The sequence below is a fragment of the Cupressus sempervirens genome, chromosome 10 (genome assembly GCF_028749045.1).
Source record: "Cupressus sempervirens isolate cs-2001-9-10 chromosome 10, ASM2874904v1, whole genome shotgun sequence".
NCBI classification, from domain to species: Eukaryota; Viridiplantae; Streptophyta; class Pinopsida; order Cupressales; family Cupressaceae; genus Cupressus; species Cupressus sempervirens.
In genome coordinates, this window is record NC_143127.1 from 235055198 (window position 1) to 235076122 (window position 20925).

Sequence of the window (20925 nt, forward strand, 5' to 3'; positions counted from 1 at the left end):
TGAAATTAGAGTTTTATCTACTCAAGAGATGAGATGCAATCCAACAAATGATTTAACCTTAGATGCTATTATGGGAAGATTAACTAATTTTGAGCTGGATAACTTTGATACCTGTGCTCCTTCTTATAGCAATTTTGAATCTGCATTCAAAGTCAAACTAACCCTTGGTAGAAAAGGAGGGAAGTCAAAAAAAAAACTTGTTGATAGTGAAGAAGAAAATGAATAAGATGAAGATCTTGAAGTCATTGAAGCTCTTCTAGTAAAAAGTAGCAAAAGGTAAAGGAAAATTCAAATGTAAAATTCCACTAATTTGTTTCCCGTATAAAAAAGTTGGTCATATTGTTGCAAGATATCCAAATAAGGAAGATAAAAATGAGAAAAGGTTCAACAAGTTCAAAGGAAAGAGAGACTTCAAAAGCTACAAGGACTACAAAGACAAAGGTAAGAAATCATATTACATTGCAAAAGATTATAATAGTTATAATGATGAAGATGAAGTAGTTTATATTGATATTAAAGATGAATCTAATAATGAAAAAAAAATGAAAATATTTCACTTATCTCTTATGTTAGAAAAAATGATACATGGATCATAGATAATGGTTGTTCTCATCACATTACTGGAGATAAAACTAAATTTGAACATTTAGAACACTATGATAGTGGAAGTGTTAGATTTGGAAATAATGAACCATTTTATGTAAAAGGAAAAGGAATCATAGAATTAATTGATGGAATAATAAGTGAGAATGCCTATTGGGTTGAAGGATTAAGAAATTTAGTCTACTTAGTGTAGCATAGTTCAACAACATAGGATACAAAGTTGAATTCATGAATGGAAAAGCTAAACTATTGGATGCAAAAGGAAACCTTGTTGGAACTTGCAAGTAGATAAAAGGTAATTTTTTTTAACTAGATCGCATTGAAATTACATGATTTCTTGCTCAGATTGAAGAAATTTTTATATGGCATAAAAGAATGTGTAATGTTACCTTTAATAACCTGATCACCATAAGCAAGAACAAAAGAGTAAGAGGCATACCTTATCTAAGGAAACCTGAGATGGGCATGTGCAAACAATGTCAAATTGGTAAAATGAGTAAAAGAAGTGTCAAAACTAAGTCCTACAATTTTGAAGAAATTTGGAACTATTTCCCATAGACCTTTGTGGGCCAATAGGTGTGGAAAGCTACTATAGAGACATTTATTTCATCCTAGTTGTTGATGATTATTATAGGATGATGAATATAATGTTGGCTAGAGTTGAGAAAGAAATAGAGAAGAATCTGAAATGCCTAAGATTAGATAAAGGATGAGAATTCATCTAAAATGAATTCAATGAGTTCTACAATAAAACATGAACCAAAGATCAGTATCAAGACATAGAACTTGAGAGAAAAATGGAATAGAAGAAAGAAGAAACAAATCCATCATGGAATGTGCAAGAACACTAATGATGGACAAGAATGTTGCACCAAAATGCTGGAGAGAAGCAATTAACATAGCTATTCATACACTAAATTAAATTCAACTAAAGAAAGGTTCATACAAAATGCCTCATAAATTATGGTATGGTTACATACCCAATTTTTATTATCCTAGAGTATTTGGAAGCAAATTTTATATCTTAAAAGATGTGAGGAAAGGAAGGCTTGATGCAAAAAGTGATGAAGGGATATTCCAAAGGTACTACAATAGAAGCAAGGCATAATTTTTTTTTGAATATTTCTACACAAAAATTCATAGAAAGTGCCCATGTAAAGATTTATGAGTTTGTAGAAAGAAGTGAAGAAAAAAGTAGTAAAGACCCTGAAGATTACAAAATGTTTGTCTATTATGAAGAGGAACCTAAGACAATACCTCAAAAAGTTAAAGCCAATCAACAATCAAGTGTAGCTAACAACTCATTGGTAGTTCAGACAATGTCACTGACAAAGCCACTTGATCACAAATAGTTCAACCCAAGTTGCAACCTCAAACAATGCAACTCAAGTCATAGTTAGTTGCACCCAAGTTCTAGCTAGATCAGCCAAAGGAGCTTGAGAAAAAGGATTAAAATCTTGGAGAACCAAGTTTAGAGTCAAAAAAGAAAGATCTATGACTTACTAAACATATAAGAAGACATCATGCACCTTATAGAATAGTTGGAGGAGAGACAAAAGGTATACTAATAAGGAACAAATTAAAAGGTACACATTTTCTTAGTGAATTTGAGTCTAGATCAATAAAAAATACTTTAGAAAATGAAAGTTAGATACAAGAAATGAATGAAGAGATTGAGAAAAAAGGAAAGAAAAAACCTAGTGTATTGTTCCTAGACCCAACAATAAAAATGTGATTTATACAAAATGGATATTCATAAGCAAGTTGAATGAGAAAGGAGATGATGTCGAAGCATCCTAGGGTAGTTGGGTATCCTACATGATTAAGGGATTTTGGTGGGATTGAGTGGACCTATTTGGGTCATGGGTACTTAATTTTGATGTATTTAATAAGTATTATAAGCCTTTAAAGGAATTTGGTATTTAATTTTTGTTGGCGGCCAACTTGCAGCTCTTCAAGTAGTTAATATAAGGGATATTTAGTTTGTAGCATATTGGGCTGACTTATGGCTTAGATTTGTATAAGTAGGGGTTGTGGTGAAGTATTTAGTCATTTTATTCATCTATCTTGGAGAAGAGGAGGTGGTAGAGGAGAAAATTTTAAAGAGAGCTAGCAATTGAGGCTTGGGAAACAAGGAGATTGCTTGGTGGGGTTGCAAGTACTAGTTGGATCTTCCTTGGAGGTTTCTACTAGAGTGTGGATATAGAATAGCTAGGGTTTGGATTATCTAGAGGGATCTTGTGGAACTATTACTTGCTTTATATTTGGCCATAATTGAGAAGGCCTTACAACCCAACACATTGCATGTAACAATTATTTTATCAATAAGTGTTGTGATTTGATATTAGATCTTGCATTGTTGTTGTGTTTCCATTGTGTGGTTATTGGTTTGGGGCTAGGACATCTCCTTTGGGGATTCTCCTACCTTGCAATGTACTAGGAGAAATGACAAGAAACAATGAAAGAATTGTATGCAAAGGTTATTCTCAAGAAGTTATTGATTATGGGGAAATATTTTCCCCTATTGTAAGACTTGAAGGAGTCAAAATACTTCTAGCATATGTAGCACAAAAGGAATTCAAAGTGTATCAGATGGATGTCAAATTAGTTTTCTTGAATTAAGCCTTAGAAGAACAAGTCTTCATTCAACAACCTGAAAGTTTCATTGATCCAAGCCAAAGAAACATGCTATGTAAACTACATAAAGCTTTATATGGAAGACTACATGGATATCTAGTAAAAATGGTTTTGAAAAGACAAATAATAATAGAAATTTGTATATTAAGGAAGGACCATAGGACAAGATATTGCTTGCAAAAATATTTGTGGATCATATCATATTTGGTGGACAAGAGATATTATCCGACTCATTTTCTAAAGAAATGGGAAAAGTATTTGAAATGTTTATGTCCGGAGAGATTAAATATTTTGAAATTAATTTAAAAAGGGCACTTGCCTCTTATTGGTGAATAAAAATTTAAAAAATATTGTATTACCATTCACTAATAAATCGTCCATTATAGAAATAAAAATATAATCTATAAAAGGTGTTGAATTGGAGCTTTTTAAAAATTAGTTTTACTGTGGTACTAGTAAAAATTGTTTTGTGGGACAATATTATCATAAACACTTATTGGTGGTTGAATATATATTTTGAATAACATCCCTCTACATCGAGCCCATATAGTGATGAGAAGAGATTAGTAGGAGTGGGAGAGGAGTTGTGTGCTTGAAATCTAAGGTCTTTATTCTTGATGTTGAGTTTGCAATGGGGCTAGAGAGGAGGAGGATTCAACAAATTATGTAGATGGATTAATGGTGATTGTCTATTATTGTCTCTAGTTGCCCTATTTTTTATTCAAGGAAAATAGATTTTGGTATCTTCATTTTGGTCTTTGTAGAGATTTATTTCTAAGAGAGATGGAGTATTTTTTATGATTACAAGGGTTTCATTATTCCCTCATTGTCTCTCTTGTATGTATAATTTATGCTTTAATGACATATGATTCTCAGTGATTTCATAATATAGATTTGATTTCGTGATGATTAGTTATTGTATTGTTTTTTATGTCAATTATTGACCTAGTGTTTCTAGTATATTTCCAGAAAAAATATTATTGAACAAGAAGTTCTAGTGAGTTGTAGTGGTAGTTAACCTTAGAAAATAATTGGTATTTCATCGAATGTACATGGTACAACCACTATTATTGAAGTTAAGAAAGGCATAAATAAGTGAATATTGTAAATGAAACTACTAGAGTAGTTAATAACAAGCAATATATGATTTCATTGGTTTGTAGATATATTTGGTAAGTTAAGAAGAGAGATTTCAAGAGACAATGAACATAACTATTGAAATATATATTCATTATTGCAACTCATTAGTATGACCATTGTGAAGGACAGCTGATTGGTGAATAGTGGCAAAGGTATTCAATGGGTTAAAGTATTTTGTTCCCTTGAGTGATAGTTTATAAATTAATGATCAATGATGGATGTTTATATTATAATGGATTCAACTGAGTTAGTCATGGTCTACTAATGTGTCTTTATAATTAGAAGTAATGATGTCTTTATAATTAGAAGTAACGATCGAGTATCATGTCATTGATCGATAATAGCATGTGGAGAAGATTCCAGAAGAAGAGCATATTTGGTCAAAAAATTGGACTCCTTCACACAAAATTATATTTATTAATTGTGTGGTCTTCAAACTATGTTTTTTGGTTTGTTCTCTCAGCACATTGGATATGAGTAGTCCATATTTTTAATTCATATCTATTTCAAATTTTGGGCTTGATTAAGGAGGTGAACTTGAAAGTCCAATATATACTAGTAGAAGTTGAATAGTTCTTTCTATTAGTTATGGTTGGATAATTACAATTGAAGGGTGAATGCACAAAGTTGGGTCGCAATTCTGCAGAAGTCAAATCTGCCAAATGAGACCTCTTAGAAATGGGTACCCAATTTTAAAAAATGGGCACCTATTTTTGGCTCGGGTGCCTGACCTTAAATTTAAAAAACGGGCACCCGTTATTTTTAAAAATCGGGTACCCATTTTTTATTTTCAAAAAACGGGTACCCATTTCTCAAAAAATTAAAAATTTAAATTTTTAAGAAATGGGCACCCATTTTTTAAAAGTAAAAAATGGGTACCCGTTTCTTAAAAATTCAATTTTTTTAGTTTTCGGCAGATTTTACATGCTGCTTTTAGCTTTTCAAAATGGGTACCCATTTTTTGAAATTCAAATAACAGGTGCCCGTTTCTTACAACATGAGGCAGGATTTTTTTTTCCTGCCTCAGATTTTGGTTTGGGACAGGCTTGGTGAGACCAAGCCTATCCCTTGCCTTCTCAAGATTTGGCTAAGGCATTGAACTAACAAATTCATGCCTTGCCATAATTTTTAGAGTGTCTTCCCGATCAAATTTTTTTACGAAACAAAAACCCATTAGAGCTCTCACTGTCCTAATTTCATAAATATAAATTTTATAGAGTTATTATTTTATTTACTATTTTTTTTTTTTTTTTTTAATCATAGGTGGTACCTAAATGTAAAATAGAAACATTCACTAAAATTTTAATAACTTTTTTATTTTATATTTTTTCTTAAATTAATTTATATGTCATCAATCTACATTCAATTCTTTTGTTGAAGTTTAAAAAAAAAAAAATGAAAAAAGTGAAATTTTGATCAAATTATGGTGTCCGTACACGAGAGATTTTAAAATTTTCTTTTATAGCCAATTAAAAATTAATTTAAAAAATATATTCATTAAAAAATTTAAGAAAAATATTCTCGTCAATCTTTGGTGTGTTAGGTAACTCCATTTAAAAGGATTTGCAAAAATTCATTCATTTGTGTCAAATTATGGTGTTCGTACACGAGCATGGTATGGTCCTGAAATAGGCATTTTGAAAAAGTGGCTTTTAAAGATCCATACCAAAAAAAAATCTATCATATGGGTATACAAATAAATTACATATTCAAAAAGAAGATTCCAGGCACCGCAATTTTTATTTCTGAAGTTTTTTTATATTTAATCTCTAAATGGCTCAAATTTTGGCATCAATTGACAAAATATTTCAAAAACAGGAAAAACACTTCCACTTTTTGGCCAAAAGTGAGACCCAACTTCTTGCATTGACCCTAAAGGGTGTAAGTTTTGATCAATCTAGTGTAGAATTGAGGATGTTGTGAAGAGATTTTGAGCTTTAGTAGATCTAATCAAGTAGAAGTATTGATATCCTCCACATGATTATTTATATTATTCAATAGAAATTATAATAGAAAAATCCTTTGACTATGTGGATCCTAATAGGCCCTTAATTTCCTTTCACAAAGGGACACTTTGAAGTGTGTTTTGTGTCCTTTAACAAGGCTACTCCGAAGATGGTAAATATCTTAGCACGGTGTTAACTTAAGTGACAGAACTAATGTTGTGATGATAGATAATGTTAGTAATGTCACAATGTAAGGTCCCTCATATGTAATTATTATATATGAATTTTCTGTGTTAAATATATTATAGGAGATTAGAATGGATATGAAATAATGTTTCAAGGTTTAGATGTCCTTATAAGAACTGAGATCAGCTAATACATTCATGTTTTAAATATTCAGTGATTCGAGAACAAGCTACATTACCTTAACTATTTAAACATTAAAATTTCACTAACAATGATGTGAGGTATTTTAACCTAATAATGAAGGTATTGATTTTGGTACCTTGATGATTAGGTTTTATGCTTTCAGATAGTTTAGTATGCCTTATTAATGATGTTTATGATGTTTAATTAAATGCATGCCTAAAGATGATTATTCTAGTATTTTAATCTTAATTAATGGATAAGTTATGTTATATTGATTTTGTGATTTCTAATGATTAAATGTGAGTAGAAATGAATTAAACAGTTAACTTATTTGAAAGATGGATGTTTTAATTTATGTAATTTTCCTGATACGTTATATACATATATGCATGTGATTTTCTTGTGTTATTGATGTGTGCAATGAGTGTGCAGGATATTTTAGCCAAGAAATCTAATAGAGAAACGAAACTGAACCCTATGTACCAATTGTGAAATCCAAGGTTGAATCTAAAAAAAGGTGCAAACCCCATTGTTCATGTTTTATTTGTATCATGGTTTCAATGAATGTATCATTTTGTAATCTTTAAATGTTAATGATTTGTGACAGTGTTTTTATAGTGTCACTTGACACTCATGAATTGTATATGCATTCCAACATGATAGTTAGGATTACCCAAGTAACCTAAATATCTAAGTTAGATTAGGTTAGTTACCTTTTTACTAATCAGTGAGTAATCTACATTTTAGAAGGTTGTTATTAAATCCTAAAATTTTTCTAGCTTTTGATAGGTCCCTAATTAATCCTTAAGGCCTAAGATAATGAAATCTAAGTACTCAAAAGGTATGGGTATGGGTTGGGGACATTTTCCACCTCCCTAGCCCCTTTTGTTGACTTTTATGGTCACTCAAAAACTCCATTTTTGCTTTAATGCAAAAAATTGAATGATTTCATCATGGGTTGAATGACTTTAACTCCACCTTGAGGTTAGCCTTAGGTATAGTTGAGCTAGAACCCTCTAGAATTTTAGGAAAGTGGGGGAAGTTATTGCCCTTTTTAGGTCATTGAGTTTTGATCTTATTTGGAGGCTTTTTTGAGAGGGTTTGGGGTGTTCACCCAATCTCTAGTTTTAGAAAAAAAATTTGAAGATTGAAGGAAGGAAAGAAAAGCTCATCTCAAACTAGTTCATTTGGCCATAACCTTATTGTGAAGGTAGGATTCTTCAGCTCATTTGGTTTATGTTGTTCATGTTGTTCATGCTTTGTTCATGTGTATGTTATTGTGTTTTCATTGGTATTCTTGTATGTATGTTGGGTGTGCTTGGGAGGGAATGAAACATGTTTTCTTGAATGATTTTCCTTCATGTTTTACTTGATTTTTGAAGGGATTTTGTGGGTTGATTTGGCATTACTCACCCTTGGATAGGGAAGAAGTGGCCATGTACGGGGGAAGAGCTTTAGTTGGACCCCAATATTGTAGAGTCTCTTCTCATGACGAGAAGAGGGAAAGAGGGTAGTGTGTTATGGGCTCCTACTTGTCATCACATACCATGTTCTGGAATTTTGAAAATTGAAGAAATGGAAGAATGAAAATCCTTGTAATATTGGCCTTGAAAGGGCATTTGTGGAAGAATGGAAGTTCTTGAATTTTTATCCTCGAAAGGGCTATGTTGTGGTATAGTGATCGATGTCTCCTATTGGGAAAATCCACCTTCTCCCTATTCTAGTTCAATGTTGAACCTATTGTGCAAATCGGGATGGGAATGCATGTGTAATTTGTTCTTCATGATATGTTTGATTTATCATTAGGTTAGTTTTCATCTTCTCCATGATCACCGTGATGTATTGAAGATATTGAAAAGGATCCCTTCTTAAGGGCTAAGAAGAGAATTCAGATTGTATTGTAATATTATGTAAAAATGTATTTATACTCTTGTTGAAGTGGCAAGGATTTTGGGTTTTCTTATTGGTTCTTTCCCAATGGAAACTTGAACCACGTTGATTAATAGAAGAGAAAGGATTGGGTAATATTCTTCTATTGAGCCTTTTAGTATTTCAGTTTTTTACATATGTTTATTTGAAAATGGATAAAATGATGTTGTTTCACTCTTCCTATGACATTCGTATGTTTTGTAATCATATTCGTTTGATTGAAGTTAATTAGATAACATAGTGATATATACCAATTTATGCAATTTAAGATTAAAATATGTTAAGAAAATTCACATTTGATTTGTACTTAAATTTTGTAATTATACATGAGTGTGAGGAAGTTAAGTTATTCTATTTGAATACTTATGTATTACATTTAATCTGATTATCACTTTTAAATTTTTTTTAAAAATTATGTGTTTTTGCCCCATATTTTGGGCATGACATTTTGGCATCAGAGCACAGTTTCATAACACTTGGGCAAAAATGGGTTCATGTAAAGTGTGGACATTTAAAAAATACGTGAATTAAATCTCCTCTCGCATTTTTCTATTTGATTGAAAAGGGAAATAATCCTATGTTATTATGTTAACAAGACATTTAAACTCTATGTTATAATCAAAATTTGAAAAAACAAATCCCTCTTGGCTAAATTAATAAATTTGAAAATCTATACTTAGACAAAAAAAAATGATAGAGAAAGAAATTGATTAAAAAAATCTTATTCTATCTTTATCCTATGGAAACCACCTAACAAAATTTATGTCCTTACCTTATTAAATAGAAAAACAACCCTTTTTGTTTCAAAACTAGCACAAGTTTTGGGAATGACAGCTAAGTCATCACCCAACAAAGAAAAAGATGATAATAAGAAATTAAATGTTTTTACATTTGACCACCTCCCACTTTAACTTCGGATTGGTGAAGGAAGCTTCTTGACTTGATAGGCCTACACATTCCTCTTCCCACTGTACCTTCTAAAAACTACTTGGGACAGCATGATGTAAGCTGGAGGGCATTTCATTGGATGAGGCTGATGTCACCCATCACCATCTTTAGTGAAAACATGAGCCAAGGATGGGCTGTTGCCTTTGGTCAAACAAGCCATTAAATGGGTATATGTTGGAAGAGGTGTCAGCATGGGTATAAGACAGGTGCTTTTAAAGTGCTAAGGAAAGTATAGGCAGCATTTTGTTGATTGGTGGTCATCCTTCCACCAACCCCCCTTTCCCTTCCTTAGCACCATGACTGTTTGGGACAGTGCACCCCAATTTTTGCATAAAGCGCATAATTTAATAGGTGCAAGTTATTATTTAAGATTTAATAGCTACACAACTGTTTTCATTTGTAAGGGTTCGGACATTGTTTTTTTTTTTATTACCTCTCTTTCAGTTAAAGTTATTGTTGTCATAATTTTTTATTTATTTAATAAATAACATGAAAATTATAGTTTTTGACTGCTCCGTAGACATACGCCATACATCTTGTAATACGAACAAACTGCCACATGATCACGTAGATTGTATATTGATTATGTATTTCTTACCATGTGCAAATGCATGTTGCAGACTTGTATTTATTATAATTTAACGTGTAACAGATGAAAGTGAAATGTTGCAAACTTTCTTTAGAGAAATTATTAATGAAGGGAGTCGTGTGGGAGACAGAAAATTGTACAATCTCTGGTCTTCTAGATGAAAAGATTTTATCTTTCCATCTATTTGCACAAAATATCTTCGTTACTATGGCATAGCCATATATGAAATTTGATTGCTTTTCACTATAATAAAAAAAAATCGATGGATACAAGAATATGCTCAACAAATCTAATCAGCACTTCTTCGATATGCTCTTGTTTTATTTATCTTACAATACTTAATTTATGGATCATGGCTCTGAAAAATAGATTCGTTGTTCACTATACAAAGATCACGTTCCCTCATATTTGATTCTAAATCATGAACTACCCACTAAGTCACCTGCAACAACAACAACAACAACAAATAAATTGTACAATTATAGTGACTGAACAATTTTGTTCGCGTTCAGGCAAACTTTCCAAATGTCAATGGTGAGATTAATTATGCATCACCCTTCTACAAATATAAGACCTATGGTAAGAGTTACATTTTAGATTTCCTTCATTAGGCAAAATCACGTCCACATTGTATTTTATAAATATAATCTTTCTAGATGCTACTCTGGTTGTACTGTTGTAGTTTATTCTAAAATATATAATATTATAATGATTTGATATCCCCCAGCTTGTGATTCATTGTGAAAATTTTAAAATACTTTTGTTGACTTGTTTGCCTTTGGATTTTAATCAATTTTTTTTTTTGGTTTGTTATAAGTTATTTTCAGTTGAGTAATGAAAAAAAAATGTTTTGATTTTTACAAAGAATGATAAATTCATGAATATGTTGAATTTATTTATTTTATAAATGTAGAAAGATAGGAGGAGGTATGGTTAGTAGTTGGTTTTGTTAGTTATAAGGGTTAATTGTTGACAAGTGTTAAGATATTATTATTATATGTTGGTTTTAGAATTAGTTTGTATTAAAGTTGTTAGTTAAGTTAGCATTAATGTTAGATTACATTAGTGAGAGATTATATTTAGTTTATTTAATAAGTAAGATATTAAGGTTAATTGTTGTTAAGTATTTAAATAATATGTTTTATTAGATTGGTTAGTAAATAAGAAAGTTAGTTAGTAGTTAGATTAGTATTTTATTAAAGATGTTAGAAGTTAGGATATACTTTTTTTTAAAAAAATTTAATGTTAGTATTAGTATTAGATTTTAATTAGTGTTAATTAGTAAGTAGAAGTGAGTTGTTAAACTTTAGTGTTAGATGTGTGGTTGGTGTATTTTTTTAATTAAGTGATTTAATTAATATGTGTTAGTTATAAATGCTAGCAAGTAGAAAGTTAAAAATTTAGTTTATTGTAATATTATTTTCATCATCTATTTAAATTATATAAAAAATTTAGAGATGTTGTTTTCAGTTTAGAATTGTAGTTAAGGTGTTATTATCATGTTTTAGTTATTCAATTTATTAGATTGAATTATAAAGGGTAATTTTATCTAAAGAATTGATTTTTATTTTAGAAGTTATGTTAATGGATAATAATAATTATTAATATAATAGTTAGTATATAGTTTGGTGTAGGATGTCAGCGTAGTCTTAGGGTTAGAGTTATTATGATGGTGTTGGTTATTGTTAGATAACATTCTTAGTAGTTAAGAGTAAGATGGAAAATGGATTAGTTGAAAATATTATGTTAGAAATATTTTGTTGTGATTTAAGTTTTTGCAATGATTATAGTATTGGGGTATTGAACATTTTAAATTCCAACCTAATAAGGTGGATTGTAGATCAAGAAGTGTTATAACTCAAATTGACTAAGAGAACTTGATTAGTGAGTCGGTATGTTTCTAAAATTGATGTGAATGTGGTGAAAAAATTTAATGACAAATAGAAATGATTAATTAGTTCAATAGCTATATCGGGATTTAAATGTGTAATGGGTTTATAGTTGTCTAGATAGCTTGAGAGAATGGTTTGGGTTTTGATTAGTGTAATGATAAATATTTAATATTTTAATTAGTTCTAAATGAGTTATGATTATATCCAAAATTAAGTATTAGTATATTGATAGATTAGCCTTTGAATGCATGATTTGATTTTCCATAGGGTTGATCTAGTATAGTGATAAAAAGGGTAGCATCATAGTCGACATGTAAACTTTTGAGATAGGGTTATGTGAGTTTATTTATGTCAGTGGGCTTATTGTATAAGCATGAGAAATAAGTTTTTAACTATCAAGTGAATGCTTGTAGACTCTAACATTGAAATTCTTGGACCAGTTATAACCCTACAATATAGAGTAAGTAAAGTTGCAATGAGGTCATCAACCTAACATGAACTAAAGATTCAAATATCAAATGTTTAAGAAATAAGTAGATTATAAGCCACGAGGCATGATAAGAACAATAATGATGACTGATATCATCAGCAAGGAGATAGTTGTAAGAATGAATGAGTAAACATTGGCAACACCCTAATAATAGTTCTATACCTACCTAGTTGTACACCTACAACCTAAGGATGAATTTCATAAGTCATTTATGACTAGGAGAAATGGAATATGGAATTATAGTTAATAACAATAGCATTGAGTACATTCTCAAATGATAATTAGAACTTGTGTAAATGATGGAATAACATGGATAGTAATATAATTATGAATACAAGATCGTACCAAATTTGGTGAGATTGATAACACAACTTTAGTCGGTATGATGAAATAGACTTGAGATCCCTCATTTTCCTCAGTGACGATGGTATGGCTGCATTTTGTCACTAATGTAAATTTTGTGAGTAATTGACTTTATTTCCTTTATTGTCTAATTTCAGATGTTAGTATTTTAATGTTCTTCCTGTTTGCTAACAGTGAGATGTGGGGCTATTTAGCCAACTGTGTTATTGATGATTCTATTTTACCTCTTGGTTATGTCTTTATTTCTTGATTAATTATTTTTTCTAAATGTGGCCACTCTTTATTTATTTTGTTTCATAATTTTGCATTGGATGTTTCACCTTTGATGATTGAATTTAAATTTTGAGGCACTTTCTTTTGAATTTTGTTGGCAAAGTGACATATGATGGGCCTACCCGAGGGATTCCTAACAATCAAGTGGATGTATAATACTAGGGTATGGGATCATTAGTGAGAGTAGTTGTGCCCCACCTTCTCCCAAGACTTCAAGATTAGGAGCAATGAATTTTTGTTGACTGTTATGAGTGATAGATTGCACCATAAATTTGGTTAAGGTTATAGGTTAACCAAAAAGACTTCTAGATAGAAAGGTGCATGTGTAGTGATGGACTCATTCAATATCCTATCAAGATCAGTGCATCATGGAAACTCTAAAGGGAAAATATGTAACCTTCAATAAAGGGACAAATTTCTTAAAACTTCATTCGAGGGAGGCTCGTATGGCTATTACCCCTATAAGTGGGTATGTGGAATTTGGAATACCTTAGGATATCATTATTATTAGAGGCTCTATAAGTATTTTAGTACTAGATTATAATGTTGTTTGTATGTGACCAATATGCTTTAAGGAGTAATTGACCCTAGAAAATGTAACCATGTTAGTGTTATGGATTGAACTTTACTTTTAGTAAGAATAATTAGGTAAATAGGTTATTATCCCTGATTATGTATGTAAATTATTAATCATTCTTTTTACAAGAGTAAATTTTGGAATAAGTCTAGACAAGGTCTAGCATAGGATGAACATTTTAGTTGTGTGACTTCTAAGAGGAAGTCAAGAGCTAGTGGGGGAGGATGTAAGGTCCCTCCTCATATGTAATTATTAAATATGAATTTTCTGTGTTAAATCTATTATATGAGATTAGAATGGATATGGAATAATTTTTTAAGGTTTAGATGTCCTTATAAGAATTGAGATTAGCTAATACATTCATGTTTTAAATATTTAGTGATTCGAGAACAGAGTACATTATCTCGACTATTTAAACATTAAAATTTCACTAACAATGATGTGAGGTATTTTCACCTAATAATGAGAATATTGATTTTGGTACCTCGATGACTAGGTTTTATGCTTTCAAATAGTTTAGTATGCCTTATTAATGATGTTTATGATTTTCAATTATATCCATGCCTAATGATGATTATTCTAGTATTTTAATCTGAATTAATGGATAAGTTATGTTATATTGATTTTGTGATTTCTAATGATTAAATGTGAGTAGAAATGAATTAAACAATTAACTTATTTGAAAGATGGATGTTTTAATTTATGTCATTTCCCTAATACTTTGTATACATATATTCATGTGATTTTCTTGTGTTACTGATGTGTGCAATGAGTGTGCATGATATTTCAGCCAAGAAATCTAATGGAGAAATGGAACTGAACCCTATGTACCAACTGTGAAATCTAGGGTTGAATCTAACAAAAGATGCAAACTTTGTTGTTCGTGTTTTATTTGTATTATGGTTTGAATGAATGTATCATTTTGTAATCTTTAAATGTTAATGATTCGTAACAGTATTTTTATAGTGTTACTTGACACTCGTGAACTATATATGCATTCTAGCATGATAGTTAGGATTACCCAAGTAACCTAAATATCTAAGTTAGATTAGGTTAGTTACCTTTTTGCTAATTAGTGAGTAATCAAGGTTAATTACCCGAATCAGGATTAGTGAGTAATCTACATTTTAGAAGGTTGTTATTAAATCCTAAAATTTTCCTAGCTTTTGATAGGTCCCTAATTAATCCTTAAGGCCTAAAATCATGAAATCTAAGTACCCAAAGGGTATGGGTATGGGGGGGACATTTCCACATCCCTAGCCCCTTTTGTTGACTTTTATGGTCACTCAAAAACTCCATTTTTGCTTTAGTGCGAAAATTGAATGATTTCATCATGGGTTGAATGACTTTAACTCCACCTTGAGGTTAGACTTTGGTATAGTTGAGCTAGAAGCCTCTAGAATTTTAGGCAAGTGGGGAAGGTTATTGCCCTTTTTAGGTGGTTGAGTTTTGATCTTATTTGGAGGCTTTTTTGAGAGGGTTTGGGGTGTTCACCCAACCTCTAGTTTTAGAGAGAAATTTTGAAGATTGAAGGAAGGAAGGAAAAGCTCATCTCAAACTGGTTCATTTGGCTATAACCTTGTTGTGAAGGTAGGATTCTTCAGCTCATTTGGTTTATGTTGTTCATGCTTTGTTCATGTTTATTTTATTGTGTTTTCATTGGTATTCTTATATGTATGTTGGGTATGCTTGAGAGGGAATGAAACATATTTTCTTGAATGCTTTTCCTTCATGTTTTACTTGATTTTTGAAGGGATTTTGTGGGTTGTTTTGGCATTACTCACCCTTGGATAGGGAAGAAGTGGCCATGTACAGGGGAAGGGCTTTAGTTGGACCCCAATAGTGTAGAGTCTCTTCTCATGATGAGAAGACGGAAAGAGGGTAGGGTGTTATGGGCCCCTACTTGTCATCACATACCATGTTTTAAAATTTGGAAAATTGAAGAAATGGAAGAATGAAAATTCTTGTAATATTGGCCTTGAAAGGGCATTTGTGGAAGAATGGACGTTCTTGAATTTTTAGCCTCAAAAGGGTTATATTTTGGTATAGTGATTAACGTCTCCTATTGGGAAAATCCACCTTCTTCCTAGTCTAGTTCAATGTTGAACCTACTGTGCAAATTGGGATGGGAACGCATGCTTGATTTGTACTTCATGATATGTTTGATTTGTCGTCGGGTCAATTTTTGTCTTCTCCATGATCACTGTGATGTATTGAAGATATTGAAAGGATCTCTTGTTAAGGGACAAGAAGAGAATTCATATTGTATTGTAATATTATATAAAAATGTATTTATACTCTTGTTGAAGTGGCGAGGATGTCAGGTTTTCGTACTAATTCTTTCCTGATGGAGCCTTGAATCAGATTGATTAATAGAAGAGAAAATATTGAGTAATATTCTTGCATTGAGCCTTTTAGTATTTTAGTTCTTTACATATGTTTATTTCAAAATGGATAAAATGATGATGTTTCACTCTTCCTACGACATTCGCATGTTTTGTAATCATATTCGTTTGATTGAAGTTAATTAGATAACATAGTGATATATATCAATTTATGCAATTTAAGGTTAAAATATGTCAAGAAAATTCACATTTGATTTGTACTTAAATTTCATAATTATACATGAGTGTGAGGAAGTGAAGTAATTCTATTTGAATACTTATGTATTACATTTAATTCGATTATCACTTTTAATTTTATTTTTTAAATTGTGTTTTCGCCCTATATTTTTGGCATGACACACAATACATATATGATTGCATGATGATCAGTTAGTGTGTTGTCATTTATGTCAACTATTGACCTATTGAACTCATTGTATGTTTTCAATATTAATTATGGTAAAAAGGAATTATTGCGAGAGTCGGTGGGTATAATATTAAGATATCATTAGCAATGTATCTTGAAGTGTATATGGTCAACACTGCTACTTAGATGTGGACTTAGATTATCAAAGAATTGATAGTAAAACTAATAGGATAATGAGTTATAAATAATTATTGATTTGATTAGTTTGTAAAATCCATGTTCAATGTAATAAATCAATCATAGAATGATGCAAAGAAGTTATTAAAGTTGATGGGGATGCAATATTAATGAATTATATTTATAGATGAAGTGTTTCCAAGATGGAAAGATTTAATTAGTGAAGAAGTGAAATAGAACCAATGAAGCTATAATAGTTTTAACAGATTGGTCAATGAAGAATGAATTCTTAAGTAATAACTAGTTAGATGATCATTCATGACCAATGACAGGGTTACAATAGCCTTAAATATATTGTTAGTAATCTAGTGACATAGATACACATCTAGAGGCAATGATCTAGGATAAAATTGATACAAGATAGTGTGTGGAGAATATCTTAGAGGATGAAAGTGGTTGGGAAAAAACTATTTTGACATCTGCTACAAATTTCTATGAATTTGTTGGTTTGATTGTGTAATTGTGTTGTGTAGCATAAGATATTATCTTGTTTGGGTTGATCTGATTGGGATACTTAATTTTCATATTAATTAGCAATATGTTTAAAGTTTGATTAACGGGTTGGAACTAGAAAACTAATATATAGAAGTAAAGGATAAACAAATTTTCACCTTGATTATGATGGAGTAAGTATGATTATAAGTCCAAGGTGAAATCCAAAAATGAAGAAGTTGATGGTGGTGACAAATAACCTTGAGCTTTAGCAAATCTAATTAGTTAGATGTTTAATACCCCAAAATTGGCTCATTGCCATGATACCAATTTTGGTCTATTTCTGACCAATCCTAAAGTCCTATTCCATTAGGCAAATTCTTATTCACCTACTCGCTACTTGACATAATTGTCAAATGTAGAAAACCCTAATCTACATTCATCATGCTTATTATTTAATTCCTATAGTATTTACTCATATTAGTCACATTAAACCTATTGATTAATATTTAATTTAATTATTAAGTATTTGTACTTTAATTAAATTAAATTATATCCTAATGTACTATGAAATTAAATTTATTTAATTTAATAAATATGCCTATTTTAATTAATTAAATGAAATTATTTAATTAAATGGAGAACTTACTTCTAGTTAATTAAACAAAGTTATTTAATTAAATGGGAAGTCATTCCTAATTAATTAAATGAAGTAATTTAATTAAATAAGAAAAGTGTCTCTAATTAATTAAATAGAATTATTTAATTAAATGAAAAAGGTAATTATGAGAGCATATCTCATTTTATTAAATTAAATATCTCTCCAAAATCTCTCTTCAGTTCAAAAAGGAAATTCCCATTGCACTGTTGATCAAAAAGGAATTAAATTAGTTAACTCCTTACTCTACTCAAAAGAAATCAGTTAACTTCCTCTAATTTGAGAATCTTCCTTTATGACTGAACTTCACCTTTAATCCTGACTGTTGATTGAAATCAATCTCAACCGTTGATTGATTCTAGGAAAGTCTATTTAAGAGACCCTCATCTCTTCATTTTAGAAGAGGATGAATTAGAATTTGCATCGAATTGCTGTTGAAATTCATTTACTCGCATTTGCTCACATTTACTCATATTTTTTGCATACATCTTGCATTCTTAGTTTAAATTCATTTAGCTTAATATGCATAGGTTAATCTAGTTTTGTTTCAATTGTTCCTACATTAGAATGCATTTCTCATTCTAGATTAATCTGCACAATCATATAGATTAATTTCATTTCTTAAATCCTTCATTCTTAGAGGGTCTGGTTTCTTAATACCTCAAATCTGAGGATATCTAACAAGAAATTCCCTTTAGATAGAAGGCAATAGGTCACCTTCCTCGCTGATTTTCAGATGAACAATCCAATGTTCATTTCGGGATGAATCTGTAAATAAGGATCGTGTTGAAGTGTGTGTGTTAGCATAGCCCACATATTCATGCACACATTTCTGGTGCCCATCGTGGGACAGACAAAATCAAATTTTCTAGCCTCTTTTTGCATGTTTTTAATCATTTTTCTCTTTTTCCGTACTGTTCCATACAGATTCAAGAATCTTCGTGCGAGACTATTCATTTTCGTGCGAGAATCTAGAATCTTCACGCGAAGATTCTTTCCATATCACATGAGAAAGTGCCTGAGCACGCGAAACTTCGTGCAGCACATATTTCTTCATGCGGGCCATAATAGAATTTTGCACAGGTCAAGAAACTTCTTCACGTGGACAGTTAGGAATTTCACGCGAGACTCTGCTGACAAAGGCTATTTTTCTGCATTGATTTTCATGTTTTCTAGTTTTTCTGCTAACTGCTCACGGTTTTTGGTTTTTTTCTATGTTTTCTATTTTTTTGGAACAACATAACAGCAGTTTGTGGGACAATTGGAAAAGTGTGATAAAGTTGCTAAAAATAGGTAAAACATCTACTTAGCGCATTGTGAGGATTACCAGCTAATTCTCTTTCACTGATAACACTTCATTTGGACCTAAGATGAACATCTCTTGTGTCAAGCTTGTGTGTATTTCCTTCCATGTTCTCATTTTACAACACATGCATAATTTGATACTAGGTTGTGATGTCTATTAGTTTCATCTAGCAGGCTTAGTTACTAGTGATAGATCTAATTAGCTATCTTGGGTTATTGGACTCGCTAATCCACTAGCCCCTCGTTCCACCTTGTGACTGCAAGATCAGCACCATGTTAAAGGGGAGGGGTCTACAGGAAAGAAGCATTAAATGCTCCACTAGGCAACCCTTTTGTGCTTTCTAGAACTCACTAGTTTTTGAGTCGTGGACTCATGTTGGCTTGTGTGAGAGGTTAAATGTTCCCAATCTTTGGACTCACCTCACATTGGTTAAAGCGTTAAGTGTACCACCTTGTGCTCTTTGATTACTTTTGGATAGATTTACTTTCAGGAATTAACATCTGTACACACATAGTAATTAGGCCCCATGAACACTATTCGTGGATCTTGAGAGAGTGGGTTCGTAGTGAAACTCCTCTCTACAATGGATTCCTTGTAGGTGGGGAGGATACTTTGAGCATCTCTCAGATAGATGAATATTCAACCTATTAATTGAGGCATCCTTTATCCAGAGAGGTTGATAGATCACTGGGAGTTGATATCATGGATCTTTAAGAGATACTCTTAGTTTAGCATGTCAGATTAATCTGTCTGCTTTGATTGGGCTAAAAGTGAAAAGGTGTCAAAACCTTGAATCTAGAAGCTAAGTCCCCTTGTGGTACACTATTGTGAGTCAGTCACCTTTAGAGAGGGTTAACCATAGCAGACAATCCCTCTATAGGGCAAACTGCATGGATGAAACCTCGAGCGGTAATAGCCATTTTTGACGTGGTAGTGACAACCACTATATAAATGTCCTTGTGGAAGAAATCTCCATAAGTGTGGTTCATTGTGGGTTGTCAAATCTCCCCAGCAACTCTTGAAGATTAATTTCTCGGACTGTATTGAAACCTCGATGCGCCAGGATTGGAGGTCACCCCTGTGAGTCATAAAAGTTGCAGAGTCAAAAAATTACTAAAAACCTTAGAGAGGCTAAACTTTTCACTTTCTAGGAATGTGTGCAATGATTGCAAAACTTTTTGAAAACATACACAAATAGCTCTCCTAGGGATTAGCATAAACTAAGTCACTTGTTCATGTGCAAGGTTGCTTTTTCCCTTGCTCATTGTTTTCAGACATGCTTGAAATCACCTGTTTGCTATTATACATGCCTATTTATCTGCCTGGTTACTAAAATGATCAAAATTTGTCAAAATTAGTTGCTGTTGTAAAACTAGTCTGCCTTCTCGCATGAAATCATTTGGGTATCGTGCGAAATCATCTGGTCCTTGCATGAAATCAATGTGTTCTCACACTACCCTATGAGCTTCTTTCCACAAATTTTTAAACTACTGTCACTGACCTTTGCGCGAGCCAAAAAACTTCTTCACGTAGTCTGTAAAACTTCTTCGTGTGGCCTATAAAGGTTTTTCATGTGAGATCTTGTGTCAGCATTACCAATTTGGACCTATTTTAGTTATCTATGGCTTGCACGCTATCTTTTTCTACATCTATTTATCGCTCTCTATCTGCAAACAGTCCTAAAATAGTGACACTTCGCTTAGCTAAAGACTTGTGTCTTGCACTTTGACTAGTCTCATCTCATAAGTAATTTTTGGTCTTTGTCTTAATGCTTGTCATACTTTG